We start from the raw sequence: 18322 nt of genomic DNA, 5'->3' as shown, positions 1-18322 counted from the left end.
GAAGGGTAGGGATGCATCTGAAGACAGTGTAGGGATTATTTAAAAAAGTGAATCAAGTGAAAGAAACTAAGAGAAAGATCAACTACTAATTAGTTAACAATAAGAATTTCTGGAGTTTCAGTTACATGAAAGGTACTGCCAGATCCAGACAATGAGAGTATAACACGGGTCTCGGGGAGTCAAAAAAGATGGAAGAGCACAAATAATGATCCAAACTGCTATAAAAAGGCTGAGAAAAAGTGACAAAGATGGTAAGTGCCCAAGGCAATATGAGGTCATTGTGCATGATTAGAGAGTTTTATTTAGGTGAGACTTAGCTGCATCTGGACGAATTTATATAACAAAATAATTTATATAAAATAATTTATATAATATATAAATATATAAAATAATTTATAAAATAATGGGTAGCATATTCAAAATGGGGGTTTAAGCTTCATCAAGGTATTCATCACGTTTACCTTTTAATATTTTTTTACCGCAGTGTTTCTTCACATCAGGATGCATAAGAATCAATCCTCTGTGGGAGGTTGTTAAAATTTGTAGTTCTGGGCCCTGCCCTCAATATTCTGGCTTCTGCCAGATGAGGATACCAAGGCAAATATTAGACCAGAAAACACCAAGGCCCCATTTATTAATTTGCAGAGTAAGAGTGTGAGTTCTTCGGTTGGCTGCTTAGGCTCCCTTGACTCCCATCTCTTAGACATTATTTGTCGAGAGCTTCCTCAGAGGAGGCCAATGAAGCAGTTTCTTTGCTGAGAACATATTACTGTCATAGTTCACGGCTACTGTAAAGTGAGAGTAATTTGAGACGGGATGGATGTGGGGAAAAATTTGGGACAAGCTTCAATAATTACTAGGTCTCTAGGTTTGGAGTTTTCCTTGCAACAGAACTGTCTTGACCCCCTAATTAGTTAGTTATAAGTTTCATTTGAAGGGTTTTGTATCTGCTAATGATTCAGAAATCCTCAGGGTCCTGGCTATAGAAGCACTGCTTCTATCTTATCATACAGTCTAGGGACTTGCCATTCCCCCCCAGGATATTTTGAAGCTCTTCCTATAAGACTTGGACCTTATCTGAGCTAGAGTGAAGAGACCTGGTTTCTTTGCTCTAAAACCTGGCCAGGAGAATGCTCTTGGGAGGCATTCCAGCTGACTATGATTTATATAGTCAGGCAAGATGATACAAGAACGAAGGTGCTTGGATGGGGTTGAAGGGACTTAGGTTTGTTCGTTCTTCTCTCTCCTTAAATGACCTTGCTCTACAATACCTTAGTTACCAAGCTTTTTGCAACCCTGCATTAATCTTGGAACCTACACATTTTTCCTGTTCAGCAATGCTTGGAGCATGTGATGCTCAATATTGTTTGAGAAGATTGACTGGAAGGAATGATCTGATGTGAATGATCTTGTTCAGAAGGGCTAGTTTGGGCTTGTCTCTGCCATAGCATCTTGCTAAAGGCTAAAACATTAGAATTTTTTTCTTCCAAATTGCCTACATTTATAGTTTTAGTGGGCATGTGATCTGAATCCTGAGATGGCAGGTGATAATTGACCATTTAATTGCTTTACTACAAAAACCTATCTTCAAATCAAGGATGGTGGAATTTTTATTGCTTCTCAGTCCCCTCTACTCAGTGAGTCCCACAGTTCAGGGATATTAATGAACCATTTTCCTTCTGGGACCCAATTTTTGTGTTAGGGCTCTTTTCTTTCCAAGTTACTGAAACCCAACATGAACAAGCTTAAGGAAAAGGGAGGAAATGTTGACTTAACAGAAATCATGAAAGGAATGAATAACCAAACAAGGTCAAGGGCAGGAAAGTAGCTGGGAGCAGGAACTCTGAATCAATTCAACTGCAGTAGGATTTTCCCTCTCTCTTATGTGAGGCAATGCAGCAAAGTGGTTAAAAGCATGGATACCAGCACTAATAGACCTGCATTCAGTCTTAGTTCCATCCTGTACATACTGTGACATAAGAAAAGAAATCCAACCTCTTTGTATTTTAGTTTCCCCATTAATAAGGTGAGGGTGATTATACTAGTTCCTACCTCATAGGTTTGTTAATAAGCATTAAGATAGTTAACAAATGACAAATGGTTAGAACCATGCCAAGCACATAGCATGGCCTATATATAAGTATTATGTATTTATTACTATTATTAATTATTACCATTATATATCACACATTGTTTGCCTTTTCTTACCACTGTCTTGCTTTTGCTCTATGGTGGGAAATATAGCCACAAAAAAAAATCCACCTAATTCTTAAATCTAACAACTGCAATAAGAGAGTTCAGATCTGTCTGTGATCTTAACTCCAAAAATGTAAGGAAGTCTCTCCATGCTCAGTTTGGGTCAAGCGTTCACTCCTGGACCAATGAAACTACCCAAGTTGTGGGAATGTAGAAGAATTTGGCAGCTATTATCACAGCCATGTTGATGCCCCTGAGCAGCTAAAGGTGGCTGGGGAAAATCACAGGGCAGACTGGCTCCATTGTAAATTCTGGATCATCAAGATGAAATGAAGTCTCAATAGTGCTTGGCAGTACTTCATTTTCCTAGCTAACTTGCCATCCAATTTCTTGAAATACATGTCAGTTTTTCAACACTTGTGTCAAATATGTGACCATCTTCCCTCCGTATCTACCTCCACCCCCCTTTCCCTCAGGAGATGAGTTTACAGTACACTGAAAATTCATCCCGTTGCTCCAGGCACAACCCTTCCCGCTCTGTATCCAGTTCATTAACAAGTTCTGCCAGCTCTACCTCTGATATATTTCCCAAATTTGTTAGTGTTAAAGTCTTATTCTCTACTCTAGAATACAATTTCTATAAGAATAGGGACCTTGAATCTCAATATTTTTCTCTACTCCAATGTGTCTGGAATGGTGCCTGGCATATAGTAGGAGCTCTGTGAATGTTGGTTAAATGAACTAAAGTGAAGTTATCAGAAAAGAACTCCCTTGGATGCCTATTATGTAATGTACGTATTATGCAGTCATGTAACTGCATCTATATTCTTCCTGTTCTTCCCTGTCACCTGTCCCTGTCACCTAATCATTGTTTCTGATTTCTTCTCTCACTGTGACTTGTCAGCTTTTTTTTTCCCCCTAGATTTTATTTTAGGTGATCTATACAACCAATATGGGTGGAGCTCGATCTAACAACACTGAGACCAAGAGTTGTATGCTCCGCGGACTGAGTCAGCCAGGTGCCCAACTTGTCAGCTTTTTAATGTATTCATCCTTCTCCCATTAAGAAAAGCAGAAACAAACTTTCTATTTTCCCGTATCTCTAACTACCACTAGGAGTCAAGACAAATGTTTATGTGGCTTTCTGAATTGAAGGTTAAGATTTATAAGCCAAATACTGTTAACTTGGGCTTCTGCTTATTGGTCTTGAGAAATTTTAATTATCCTGGATGTAATTGGGACTTTGCAATTAGACTAATTCGTGGGAGGACTTTTATATTTGAATAACTTTAATTTGACTTTATAATCTGAGTAACAGGATGCCAATATATGATTTGACTTTGTAATTTGAGTGATTTGGATTTCATAACTTCAGGAAGTTTCTACAGTAATTCAGGTAGTATCTGGCAGTGACCACAAAGACAGCAAGAAACCAGAGTCCTAGTAAGAAAAAACACAATTTAAGAAAAGACGCTTTATGCTCAATATCTGTTTTTCCTCACCTCCCCGTCACTTCTTCATACACACCATCCTGTTTTATACCCCCCAACACTCCATTGAAGCATCCATATTGAATTTTATTCATGACCTCCATGCACTAAAGCCAATGGACATTTTTCAGCAGTCATCCTGATAGTTCAGTGCTATTGATCATGCCCTCCTTGAAACTCTTTCTTTTTTTATTTTAATTTTTTTTAAACATTTATTTATTGAGAGACAGAGACAGAGCATTAGCATGGTATGGGGAGGGGGGTGCGGAGACAGAGTCTGAAGCAGGCGCCAGGCTCTGAGCTGTCAGCACAGAGCCTGACATGGGGCTCAAAACTCACAAACTGCGAGATCATGACCTGAGCTGATTATGACCTGAGTCCGACGCCTAACTGAGCCACCCAGGCGCCCTGAAACTCTTTCTTTCTTCAATTTCTTGGTTTAGCCCTCTTCTGTTTTCCTCCATAATATTTGGCTGTTCCTTTTTGACTCTTTTTATAAGGTTCATCCTCCTCTTGGCCATTAAATAATCCCACACAGGTCTGACTTTGGCAGAGCAGGCTTGCTGAGCTTGAGAATTCAGCATCCTCTGGAGCTCTGCTACCCCTGAAATAATCTAGACTTGTGTCCCAGCTATGGTCAGCTCTTCAACTTCAGGAGATCAGAACTGAAATGTTTACTGTGGAACCATTCTTTCATACTTTATCCTCTTCCTAAACCATCATCTTTAGTATTGTTGATGTTTAGGCAAGGTAGTTATGCTTCTTTATTAAAGTACTATTTTTTCTTTCTTTCTTTCTTTCTTTCTTCTTCTTCTTCTTCTTCTTCTTCTTCTTCTTCTTCTTCTTCTTCTTCTTTTTTTTATAAATGTTTATTTATTTTCAAAGACAGAAAGAGCATGAGTTAGGGAGGGACAAAGAGAGAAGGAGAGAGGGAATCCCAAGCAGGCTCCACGCTTAGCACGGAGCCCAAAGCAGGGCTTGATCCCACAACTGTGAGATCATGACCTGAGCTGAAATCAAGAGTCAGATGCTCAACCAACTGAGGCAGTCAGGCATCACAAAGCAATATTTTTTCTTATTATAAGTGATATATGCTCATTTTAGAAAATTCAAAAAATATACCAAATGTAAAGGAAAAAATAAAAATTCTTATAATCACATTACCTGTTAATCACTATAAATATTTTAGAACTTTTTCTGGATATATAAATGTTAATATTTTCAAAGTTAAGATATTAGGTATGTACAATTTTGTGTATAGGTGTACACAGCTTTATATTTTGCACTTAAAATCTAAAATTATATTATGACTGTTTCCCATGTTGTTAAATATTCTTCTAAAAACAGAGCTTTTAGTGGCTTTATTGTATTTCCTTCATAATTGTATTCCCTCTACAATTTAAATATATCCTTTTCATTGTACTTTTAGGGCATTTCTAATTTTTGATATAATGAATAACAAACGAACATTCTTATACTAATATTTGTTTGTATCTGGAATGATTTGCATGAAATAGAGTCCTAGAAACGAAATTGCTGAGACAAAGGACAAGAGCTTTTTAATTAATTAATTAATTTATATATTTTAATGTCTATTTATTTAAATGTTTATTTTATTTTATTTTTTTTATTTTATTTTTTTTTAAATTTTTTTTTCAACGTTTATTTATTTTTGGGACAGAGAGAGACAGAGCATGAACGGGCGAGGGGCAGAGAGAGAGGGAGACACAGAATCAGAAACAGGCTCCAGGCTCTGAGCCATCAGCCCAGAGCCCGACGCGGGGCTCGAACTCACGGACCGCGAGATCGTGACCTGGCTGAAGTCGGACGCTCAACCGACTGCGCCACCCAGGCGCCCCAATGTTTATTTTATTTTTGAGAGAGAGAGAGAGAGAGAGAGAGAGCGAGAGCACTAATAGGGGAGGGGCGGAGACAGAGGGAGACAAATCCAAAGCAGGCTCCAGGCCCTCAGCTGTCAGCACAGAGCCCGATGCGGGGCTCAAACTCATGAACCGCGAGATCATGACCTGAGCCGAAGTCGGATGCTCAACCGACTGAGCCACCCAGGTGCCCCATAATGTCTATTTCTTTATTTTTGAGACAGAGAATAAGCAGAGGGAAGGCAGGGCGGGGGGGAGAATCTCAAGCAGGCTTCAGGCTCCAAGCTGTCAGCACAGAGCCTGACGCGGGGCTCAAACTCATGAACTGTGAGATCATGACCTGAGCTGAAGTTGACGCTTAACCTGCTGAGCCACCCAGGTGCCCTGATAAGAGCTTTTTTTTCATAAAAAACCCATATATACAATAAAATGCATAAACCTTAAGTGTATAGCTTGGTTGAATTTTTACTTATTTTTATATCTATGTAACCCTCTTCCAAATAGAAATACAGAATACTTTTAGTACCTCAGAGGAATCTGTCATCTTTCCACTCAGTCAGTACTTTTAAAGGTAAGTGCTATTCTAATTTCTATCATCCTGACATAATTTTACTGTTTTTGAACTTCGATGTAGTAGAAGCATACAGTATTTACTCCTGTGTCTGATTACATTCTCTTGACAATATACTTTTATCTATGAAATTCATCCCTGTTATTGCAAAAAGTAAGTTTTTGTTGTTCAATTTATTTTTCATTTCAGTATAGTATCCCATTATAGAAATATACTATGACTTATTTATTCATTCTACTATCTTTGGATATTTGTATTGTTTCCAGTTTTTGTTATTATAATTACAGTTGCCATGAACATCCTTGTACATGTCTTTTGGTCGACACTGCTCTCTTTACTTCAGGTAGGCTTTTAGGAGTGTAATTTCTGGGTCATAAGATATCTATATAGTATAATAGATTTATGTCTATTAAATTTAACCATAAGATTATTCAGAAATTCATTTGAAAATGCCGATTACCTAGAGTAGTCAAGCAATCTTGAATAAAAATAAAACTGGAGGACTTAACTGCTAGATATCAGAATTTAATTATAAAGTTGGAGTAATTAAGTCACCATGATACTAGAGCAAGTATAGATAAATAAGCCAATGGAACAGAATAAAAATCCAGGAATACATCCACTTACATATAGTCATCACATTTACAATAAGAGCATCACTACAATCCACTGGGCGAAGGGTGGACTCTTTAGTAAATGATACTGTAGCAATAGGATATTTATCTGGAAAAAAAAAAACGGACAGTTGTATTTTATCTGTTGTCCAGGTTTTAGAGTTGTCATCAGAAGGAGGTTCATTCTCCATCACGGTAGTAATCAGAAGTTTCACCACAATGTGATCTTCATGGAGGTTCTGATAAAGATTTTGCTTCCAGAAAAGTTGGAGCAGTTTATATTCCTAGAAGCAATAAACAAAAGTACAAATCATATATAACTTTACTAGCATTGAATATTACCCTACATATTTTTCATTTCGTAGGATTTAATGCACTTAAGTATGCATAGTAAACTTCACAGCGAAAATTTAACAAGGTTTAAAAATTTCTTTTGCTGTTCAGTGTTGCCATTTAGGGTAATCATCCTTGCTCACAGGGTAATGATGATGATGATGATAATGATAGCTATGATAACTAATAGTTTTAAGTAATTGACATATATTAGCCTTTGAGAGATCATATGGTATAGTATAAAAGTATTGTCTTTGATGCCAGTAGACCTAGGTTTCAGTTCTGGTTGCTCTGCTTATAAGCTTCATTAATTTGGCCAGTTCACCATATATCCAAGTCTAGATTTTCTCTCTAAAATACTGACGTACTATCTACCTCTCAATGTTATGGGGATTGCATTAAGTGGTGTATGGAAGGTATTGTACATAATAATGTTTTTTCTTCTGCTATTAATAACTGTAATTTTAAGTGGTTATTCTAAACAATGATCTCTACTAAAACCTTTGAACATATTTCATTTAATCCTTAATTAAACAAATCTGAAACATTCTCAACATATCTCAGGGTTAGTCTTTTGCTATTGTAAGCTATATTGTAAGCGAAAGTTACAAAGCTTTCGCTATTGTAACCCTGGGTTTCCAGAGTTCTAGTACTTATTGAGACAATATGGTATTTTGTATTGATTTGGATCACATGGAAATGATTATTTTGATTAACACTCTGAGAAGAAATTATTGGCTTTTGGAAAGAGTATGCTTAGATTTACTATGATGTGTACGCTTTTTTTTAAAACTTTCTTTTTAAATCTCATATGCAAAAACAATAAAAAAGAGAATCAAGGAAAAGGAATGCAAACATTTATACAAAAACTTCCATTGCTAGGAGCAAGTTTTGGGTAAGCACTGTGAAGTGAAAACCGAATTTCAAAAGTTTTAAACTAATATAGTAATGATGTCATTCTCTCCAAATTGATCTACATGTTTAACAAAAGTCCTATTAAAGTTCCAGCAGTATAGACAATATTATTCTAAAATTCATATGAAAAGGCAGTGAAACTAGAATAAACAATTTTGAAAAAAAAAAGAATTAAAGTGGGAAGAATACTGTACCTGATCTTAGTACTTACTTTCTAGATACAGAACAGTGTGGTATTAGTGGAGGAATAGATTCATAGATATCAATAGAACAGAATAGAAAATCTAGAAGTAGACCTGCACAAATAGATCCAATTTGACAGTGCAAACGCAATTCAATGGAAGAAGAGTAATCTTTTAAACAAATGGTCCTGGATGAATTAGACATTAATAAGAAAAGAAAGTGAACCTCAATCTAAGCCTTATACTGTATAGAAAATGAATTCAAAATGGACCATGGATATAAACGCAAAAACATAAAACTATAAAACTTTTATTTTTTTATTATTATTATTTTTTTAATTTATTTTTGGGACAGAGAGAGACAGAGCATGAACGGGGGAGGGGCAGAGAGAGAGGGAGACACAGAATCGGAAACAGGCTCCAGGCTCCGAGTCATCAGCCCAGAGCCTGACGCGGGGCTCGAACTCACGGACCGCGAGATCGTGACCTGGCTGAAGTCGGACGCTTAACCGACTGCGCCACCCAGGCGCCCCAAAACTATAAAACTTTTAGAAGAAAACATGGAAGAATGTCTTCAGGACCTTGGGTTTAATAAAAAGATCTTAGACATTACATCAAAATCATAATTCACAAAAGAAAAAATAAAGTAATTTGGGCTTTATAAAAATTAAAACATTTTTCCTTGTAATAGATCTTAGTAAGAGAATGAAGAGATGAGCTACATATTGGGAGAAAATAGTTGTAAGCCATATAATTGAAACAAAGAAACATATAATCAACTATGGCTTAGATCTAGAATATATTAAAAATTTCTCAAACTCAATAGTAAAAAAATTCAATTATTAAATGAGCAAAATACGTAAACAGATATTTCACTAAAGAAGGGTTCATTATCATTAACCATTAGGGAAATACAAGCTAAAACCATATATATATATACACACACATATATATATGTATAAATATGTCATATATATACACACATATATGTATATATGTATGTATGTATGTGTATGTATGTATAAATATGTCATATATATATATATACACATATATGTATATATGTGTATACACACACACGCTCACATATACATACCTATTAGAACTATACACCTATTAGAACAGCTAAAACCAAACTAGTGGTAATACTGTGCTGACAAGGATATTGGATCACCCATGCATCACTGGTGGGAATATGAAATGGTACAGCTATGCTGGAAAATAGTTTGGCAGTTTCTAACAAAACTAAATATGTACTTGCTATATGTACTGGGTTAGCTAGCACCCTCCCAAACTTCTTGTCTGTCCAGAATCTCAGAATGTGACCTTATTTGGAAACAGAATTGCTAGAGGCTAAAATTTCAAGTCTCCTCAAAATTCATATGTTGAGACCTAATCTCTGATATCATATTTGAAGGTAGGGCCTTTGGCAGCAGGTGATCAGGTCATCACAATGGAGCCCTCCTGAGTGGGATTAAATGCCTTTTAAAAGAAACTCCAGAGAATTCCCATACTCTTTCTACTGTAAGGACACATTGAGAAGATGGCCGTCTATGAATTAGGAAGCAGGCCCTCACTGGATACTGAATCTGCCAGCACCCTGATCTTGGACTTCCCAGCCTGTGAGAGATAAATGTTGTTTAAACTACCTAGTTGATGGTATATATTTTATGGCACCCTGGATGGACTAAGACAAGGGTCTTTGCAGATGTATAATTAAGATGAGGTCATACTGGATTAGGGTGAGCCCTAAATTCAGTATGAACTGATGTCCTGATAAGAAGAGAGGATACACAAAGATATGCACATAGGTAAAAGGCCATAAGAAAATGGAAACAGACACTGATTGGAGTGATCTCACTAGAACTCAAGCATTGTCAAGGACTGCTGGCAACCATTGGAATCTAGGAGAGAGACATGGAACAGATTCTCCCACAGAGCCTGCAGTAGTCACAAACTCTGCTGACCTGTTGATTTTGGACTTCTAGTCTCTAGAATTGTGAAAGAATGAATTTGTTGCTTTAAGTTATCTAGTTTATGGTAATTTGTTATAGTAGTCCAAGGAAACTAATACAGATTTTTGTATGAAAAGTGGGGTGCTTCTTTAACAAATACCTAAAAATTAGGAAGGGGCTTTGGATTTGGTAATGAGTAGAGGCTGGAAGAATTATGTGACATAAGATAGAAAAAAATCTAGATTGCTTTGAAGAGACTGTTGGCAGAAGTATAGATATTAAAGCGTGACTGATGAGGGCTCGGAAGGAAATTAGAAATCTGTCCTTGGACACTGCAGGAAAGGCAGTCCTTGTTACAAAGTGACAGAAACCTTATCTGAGTAGCATTCTAGTGTTGTGTTGGAAGTATAACTCATAAGTGATGAACTTGGATATTTAGCTGAGATTTCCAAGCGAAGTGTGGGAGGTGTCCTGGTTTCTCCTTGGTGCCTAGAGTAAATATGAGAAGAAAAAGAAGTTAAGGAGGGAAGTGGCAAGCAAAAAAAACTTGACAACCTAGGTATTGCAGCTTTGAAACAGAGCCAAGGATGTGGCTGGACAAACCTCCACTAAAGAGAACAGGTGTGTTATCCATGGATCTAATCAACTATCTTATCAGAAGTGGGGAATAAAAATGAGGTTACCAAAGAAGGATCTGTGGAAGACCCTCTTATGTAATGGTGTGGATCCCCTGATGTACACAGAAGACCAACAAGGTTTTTGAAAACATCATATCAGCAGAAAACCTACCAGCTTGGACTAAAGGGGCCAGAGACAGGACGAACGCTACCTGACTTCTGGGATTCTACAGAAAAAAGGCTGGGATAGAACCATTCAGCTACAAACATGTGCTACCCTTTAAGATGAAGGAAAAATGACTCTGAGGGCAGGGCGAGAGGGACAGGCCCAGAGAGTGGAGCCTCCTTGGACCTAGAGGGGGTCTTGGCCATAGAAAATTATTCTCAGGCTTTGAAACCTAAAGGAACTTGCCTTGATGGGTTGATAACTTTCTTTAGACCAGAGACTTCTTTATTTTTTTCTATTTTCTTCCTTTTGGAATCAGATTGTCTATCCTATGCCTGTCCTACCACTGTACTTGAGAAGCAGATAACTCATTTTCTACATTCCTAGTACCACAAATGGGGAGGAACCTTGCCCCAGGATGGATGATACCTAGAGTCTTACCCATACCTGATTTAAATGATAAGATTTGGAACGTTCTGTGTTGAAGATACTTAGATTTAGAATTTAGAGTTAATGCTGGAATAGGTGAAGACTTGGGGGAATATTGGGATGAAGTAACTGCATTTTATACATGGGATGGAGAATTGATAAGAACTTCAGGAGGCCAGAGGAAGGACTATACCAGGTTGAATAGTATCCCTCCCAAATTCATGTCCACCTAGAGTTTCAGACTGTGGCCTTATGTGGAAATAGGGTCTTTGATGATATAATCAGTTACGTTAAGTTAAAATGAGGTCACACTGGATTAGCATGGGCCCTAAATCCAATATAACTGGTGTTCTTATAAGAAGAGGACAGTACACACAAAGACACACAAGGAAGAAGGCCATGTGATGACGCACATTTGTAAAGGCGGCATTTTGTACAATGACTAGAAAACAGTAAGTGCTTCATAGATGTGAACTGAATAATTAGTGGTTTATAGAAATATTTATTTTTTTTTATTCATTCATTTATTTAATGTCTATTTATTTTTGAGAGAGTGCAAGCAGGGGAAGGGGCAGAGAGAGGGAGACAGAAGATTTGAAGTGGCCTCTGCACTGACAGGCTGACAGCAGCAAGCCCACTGTGGGGCTTGAACTCACTAACTGTGAGATCATTACCTGAGCTGCAGTTGGACACCTGAGCCACCCAGCTGCCTGTAGAAATAATTCTTTGTTTTTAATGTAATTTATTATCACATTGGCTAACATACAGTGTGTAAAGTGTGCTCTTGGTTTTGGGGATAGAAATAATTTTTTTACTGTGGAAAGCAAAATATATTTTAAAAATATTTTAATTTTTATTTATTTTGGGGGGGGGCAGGGAGAGAGGGAGGCACAGAATCTGAAGCAGGCTCCAGGCTCCAAGCTGTCAGCACAGAGCCCGACGGGGCTTAGACTCACAAACGATGAGATCATGACCTGAGCCGAGGTCAGACACTTAACTTGGTGAGCCACTGAGATGCCCCAAGAAAGAAAAAATATATTTTAAAAATAGAGAACCAGAGATGAGCCAAGTAAGATGCTCAGGTAAAGCTGAATTTCAGGCTATAATTATATTTTTTTCGAAGATATTAATTTCTAGTTAATTCCTATTAACTTCTAATAGGAAAATGAATTCCTATTAATTCCTAATTAATTTCTATTTCCTAATGCATTCCTATCAATGGTTATCTAACCACAACTCTGGGTCAGTGTGTGAAGTTCCAGATCACCGATATTTGATTGATAGAAAGATGTTTGTGTTTTTGTTATTTCCATTGCCTCCTTAATTGTTTGCTTCAGCCACAATGAGCACCAATCTGTGTTCATTATTCCATGTGTTTTCCTGTGTCCCTGCTTCTCTTCTCTTCTGTCTGACTGGGATGGTTTCCCTTTCACTCTTTTTTTTCTTAATTACAATTCCACTATAGTTAACATCCTCAGAAAATTAAAAATGTAACTACCCTACAATCCAATAATTGCACGACTGCATATTTACTCAACAAATACAAAAAACTAATTCAGAGAGATACATACACCCCTACATGTATAGCAGCATCATCGACAATAGTCAAATTTGGAAGCAACCCACTCCTTTACTGTTTAAAAAATTTTTTTTAATGTTTATTTATTTTTGAAAGAGAGAAAGACAGAGTGTGAGCGGGAGAGGGGCAGAGAGAGAGGGAGACACAGAATCCAAAGCAGGCTCCAGGCTCTGAGCTGTCAGCACAGAGCCCAACGCAGGGCTCAAACTCACAAACCGCGGTATCAAGACCCGAGCTGAAGTCAGACGCTCAACCAACTGAGCCACCCAGGCACCCTGACTCCTTTACTCTTTACGTGTCTGCTTCAACTTTATTTAAATCTCTCTCTACATAACTATGGAGGGAATTATTTTGTATATAGTTCATTTGGAACTTAGCATGCACACCCTCTTTTGTTTTCTTTTTTATGTGTAGGGACTGCTTTCGAGGCTGGAGTTAAGAGACGTAGAAGTCAAAATTACAGACTAAAACTTTTCTTTTTCTTCTTCCCCTTTTCCTTCCTTCTCTTCATCTTTTACATAGGAGAACTGGGTTTGAATCTCTACCCAGGACAGGTTAATGACAGTTTAAAAAAATTTTTTTTTCAATGTTTATTTATTTTTGAGAGACAGAGACAGAGCAGGAGTGTGGGAGGGGAGAGAGAGAGGGAGACACAGAATCTGAAGCAGGTTCCAGGCTCTGAGCTGTCAGCACAGAACCCAGCCCGACATGGGGCTTGAACCCACGAACCATGAGATCATGACCTGAGCTGAAGTCAGACTCTTAACTGGCTGAGCCACCCAGGCACCCCAATGACAGTTATTTTTAGGGATTAAATTTGCCTAGATAATTTTAGTCTTGAACTTCAGTGTTGAGTCAAATTGATATTCAATCATATCAGTCTCTATCTCATTGTTATAAAACTACTACCATTCAAAACATTTCTGTAGAGAGATTGACATATGTTCCAGCACTCTCTTCTTCGTAGCAGGGAAGTCAGATGTTAGTCACAGCAAAGGTGCTCACTATCTCTGGCATTTCTGCTGTGTGCAACACCAGTCAGCACTGACTGTGCACCTTCCTGCTCCAGGCACTCAGCTGGGCACAGTGGGGTGGCAGTGATGGATAAGAGGTGCTGTCTACCTGAATTAACAGGGAGTTTGGAGCACTGGTTATGGCATGGCCTTGGGTTCAGGCAGACCCTGTCCCAACTAGTTGTTAACCTTACTTTTTAACTGTCTTTGAGCCTAGTTTCCTTTAAAATGAGGACAAATGATAGTACCTCTTCAAAGGGTGGTTTGATGAACAAATGAGGTAATTCTTTTAAAGCATTTAGGAAGCATCCTGGCAGATAGGATAACCCTCGAAAAATATTAGCTACAATTATTATCCATAAAAGCAAGATCACAATCTATGGGAGAAAAGACACACAGGCAACCAAGTCTTGTTGGCTTATCATGGGAAGTGCCATATCATGGGTTAGTGCTCTGGGAGCAGAGGAGGAAGTGCCATTCTGAATGAAGGACTCAGAGGACACTTTGTAGAGGAGCAGGCATTTGAGGTAGACTTTAATCTTGGAGAATAGAGAAATATCCTCATGAGGCCATTTCTAATGTCCTTTATTCAGTATAACTAGTATGTGTATGGTTTCCAGAGAATAAAAGTTTGATTTATATATATTTATTTATTTGAATGAGAGAGAGAGAGAGAGAGAGAGAGAGAGAGAGAGAGAGGGAGAAAGAGAGAGGGAATATTTCAAGCAGGCTCCATGCACAGTGCAGAGCCTGATACAGGGCTTAATCTCACTACCATGAGATCATGACCTGAGCCAAAACCAAGAGTCAGATGCTTAACCAACTGAGCCATCTAGGCACCCCAATTTTTTTTAAATTCACATTTGGTGACCTTATAAAATCCATCATATAGCCAGCTATTTAATTAATTATAGTCTGTCCAGGTAGATAAGTTAACATAAAGGACATCTTTCTCTAGAATTGTCAAGGGAACAATTTGATGACTAGTTCATGGCTGTGTTGGCAAGCTGTGATTATGTAGTCACTGAGAAATCACTGGGGGCTAAGAAACATTCACCTACCAGATGCAAGGGACATCCTATGATTTCAAGTTGCATCTAGTTTGGAAAGGTGTGAAAGAAAGATGAAAGTCCAAGTCTTGTGTCTGACATTCAAGGCCCTTTATAATCTGACTCTAACCTTCTCATCCTCCTTACTTCTCCATTTTTTCCAGTATAGGACCTATGCTCTTTGGAAGCTAGTGTCTACATTGTCTTCTGAACAGAAATGCATTCCTAATTCAGCCCTTGCTCATCATGTTCCTTCTTTTCCTGTACCCTTGGGTCATTCAAATACTAAAATGCTGAGACCTAGGTCAAAGTGCCCCACTCTGGAGATGATGTCAGCTCCATCTCACAGTCATCCCTTTCAACATGGCACTTGGAACCCATTGTCTTCTTTTGCTCTTGATATTTAGTATGGAGATCCATCTTTGAAATCCTACTGGCAATTTCTAGTTAGGAACCTTCTTAAATTTCATTTATGTTCTCAGCTGTATTTAGTAGCATGTATGCAGTAGGTGTTTAATAAACAGTTGATGAATTTTTGTGCTCAGTTACCTTAGGGCAGGCCTATGCTCACCTTGAGGAATCTGTAATGAATACGATCCAGTGCTTCCTATTTAAGGGCTTGCAGATAGCTGTGGGGTCAGCATTCATTAGGTCAACAAGACAGAGAGACCCTCATATGATGTTGGAAGTGGTCAATGGCAGCCAAATTCCAAAGTAGTATTCAGAGGGCAAAGACTGTACCGTGTTTTTTCATTTGTGCATTTTCAACACCTAACTCAATGCTTGGCAAATAATGCTCAGATATTTGTTCACTGAAATGGAGGAACGACTTCTACTTAGAGAGTCAAAGAAGCCTTGAAAGAAAGGTATTTTATTAAGACTAACCTAGAAAGATGAGTTGGAATTGAGAGGTATAGTTGGAATCAACAACACAAAGAACCTTGAATAAAATCTTTTCTCTTAATATCTCTTTTACACATTCTCCTGTTTACTCATCTCCCCTACCTGGAGGCCTGGGGTTTGAGGGAATTATAGTCATTACCACCTTGTTTTCAAGTCTCAACTGATTTTGGCTCCTTAAATGACCAAAAACACATGGAGACAAACTCCATAGAGCCAGGCTATCTTATTTTCATACTATCTGGCAAGTTTTCTGCTCTCACCCTTTGCCCTAGCTTCTAGAAGTTTAGATGGGTGGGTTAAAAGAATAGGGGACATGCTACTGGATATATCAGTGCTCCAAAATCAAGATGGCCATAAAACATCTGGAACAAAGTCTGGAAAATTCAAAGGAAATTATCAGTTTCTAAAGGGTTACAGGCTATCACTCCCCTCTGTCTCTCTCTCCTTCTGTCTCTGTCCCTCTTTCTCTCTGTAACTGAGCCCAACTTTGTATAATGTTGTAATCCAAGCACTGTCTTCTAAGTTTGGATTCTCCAGAAAGAGGATATGATTGTTCCAGATGAGGTCACAGCCCACCCTGGGGTAGGCAGGATAAATGGCCTCCAGAAATGTCCATTTCTAAGCCCTGGGACCCATGAATATGGTTGACCCTTGAACAACTCAGAGGTTAGGGACACCGATTATCCCCTTCCACCGCACAGTCGAAAATTGCGTATAACTTTTGATTCCCCAAACTTAATTAATAGCCTACTGTTGAGCAGAAGCCTTACCAATAACATAGACAGTTGATTAACACATATTTTGTATTTTATAGGTATTATATCCTGTATTGTTACAATAAAGTAAGGTAGAGAAAAGAAAGTATTATTAAGAAAATCGTAAGTGGGGGCACCTGGGTGGCTCAATCGTTTAAGCAGCTGACTTTTGGTTTCAGCTCAGGTCATGATCTTGTGGTTTCATGGGTTTGAGTCCCACATCGGGTTCTGCATTGACAGCATGGGGTCTGCTTAGGATTCTCTCTGTCTCCCTCTCCCTGTGCCCCTCCCCGACTTGCACTGTCTCTCTCTCAAAAGAAAGAAACAAAAAGCAATCTTTAAAATACAAAATAAAATTAAAACAATAAAGAAAATCATAAGGGGAAAGAACTAAAAAGAAAAAAAAACAAAAGAAAATCTTAAGGAAGAGAAAATAAATTTATAGTACTGTACTGAGTTATTGAAAAAAATCTGCCTGTGCAGTTCAAACCTGTGTTGTTTAAGGGTCAACTGCATGTTGCCTTACATGGAAAAAGGAATTTTGTAGGTATGATTAAATTAAAAGTCTTTCAAAATTATTGTTATTTCATTTTTTATTATTGAAGTATAGTTGACATACAATGCTTTATTAGTTTCAGGTATACAACATGGTGATTTGACAATGCCATACATTGTAGGATGCTCACCATGATATGTTGTCTGTTACCAAACAACATTATTATAATAGTAATGACTGTATTCCCTATGCTATACTTTTAATTCCTGTGACTTATTAATTTTATAACTGAAAGTTTGTACTTCTTAATCACCTTCACCTATTTTGCTCATCCTCCCACCCCCCCTTGCTCTGGCAACCACCAGGTCTCTGTATTTATGAATCTGTTTCTGTTTTCTTTTGTTGTTGGCTTGTTTGTTCATTTGTTTTGTTTTTAGATCCCACATATAAATGAAATCATATTGTCTTTCTGTGTCTCACTTATTAGCATGATAGCCTGTAAGTCCATCCATGTTGTCATGAATGGCAATATTTCATTCTTTTTTATGACTCAGTAATGGCTGAGTATATATACACATATATACATATACATATATACACAACACATACATATAACACATCTTTTTTTTTATCCATTCATCTATCGATGGACACTTAGGCAGCTTCTGTACCTTCACTATTGTGAACAATGCTACAAAAAACACAGAGGTGCATATATCTTTTTGTATTATTATTCACATTTTAGTTAATATACAGTGCAATATTAGTTTCAGAAGTAGAATTCAGTGATTCATCACTTACATACAACACCTGATGCTCATCACAACAAGTGCCCTCCTTAATACCCATCACCCATCTAGTCCATCACTCACCCACCTCCCTCCATCAACCCTCAGTTTGTTCTCTGTCAGAGTCTCTTATGGTTTGTTTCCCTTTCTTATCTTCCACCCCCACTTCCCATTTGTTCATCTGTTTTTTTTCTTAAATTCCATGTATGAGTGAAATTATATGATATTTGTGTTTCTTTTATTGACTTATTTTGCTTAGCCTAAACCATTGTAGCTCCATCCACATTGTTGCAAATGGCATGATTTCATTTTTTTGATGGCTTTAATTTTTCAGTGATGGATTTTATTTTTTAATATTCCATTGTATATATGTACCACATCTTCTTTATCC

Source organism: Felis catus, chromosome B1, assembly GCF_018350175.1.
Source record: "Felis catus isolate Fca126 chromosome B1, F.catus_Fca126_mat1.0, whole genome shotgun sequence".
In the NCBI taxonomy this organism is placed as follows: domain Eukaryota; kingdom Metazoa; phylum Chordata; class Mammalia; order Carnivora; family Felidae; genus Felis; species Felis catus.
Note: the sequence above shows the minus strand (reverse complement) of the source record.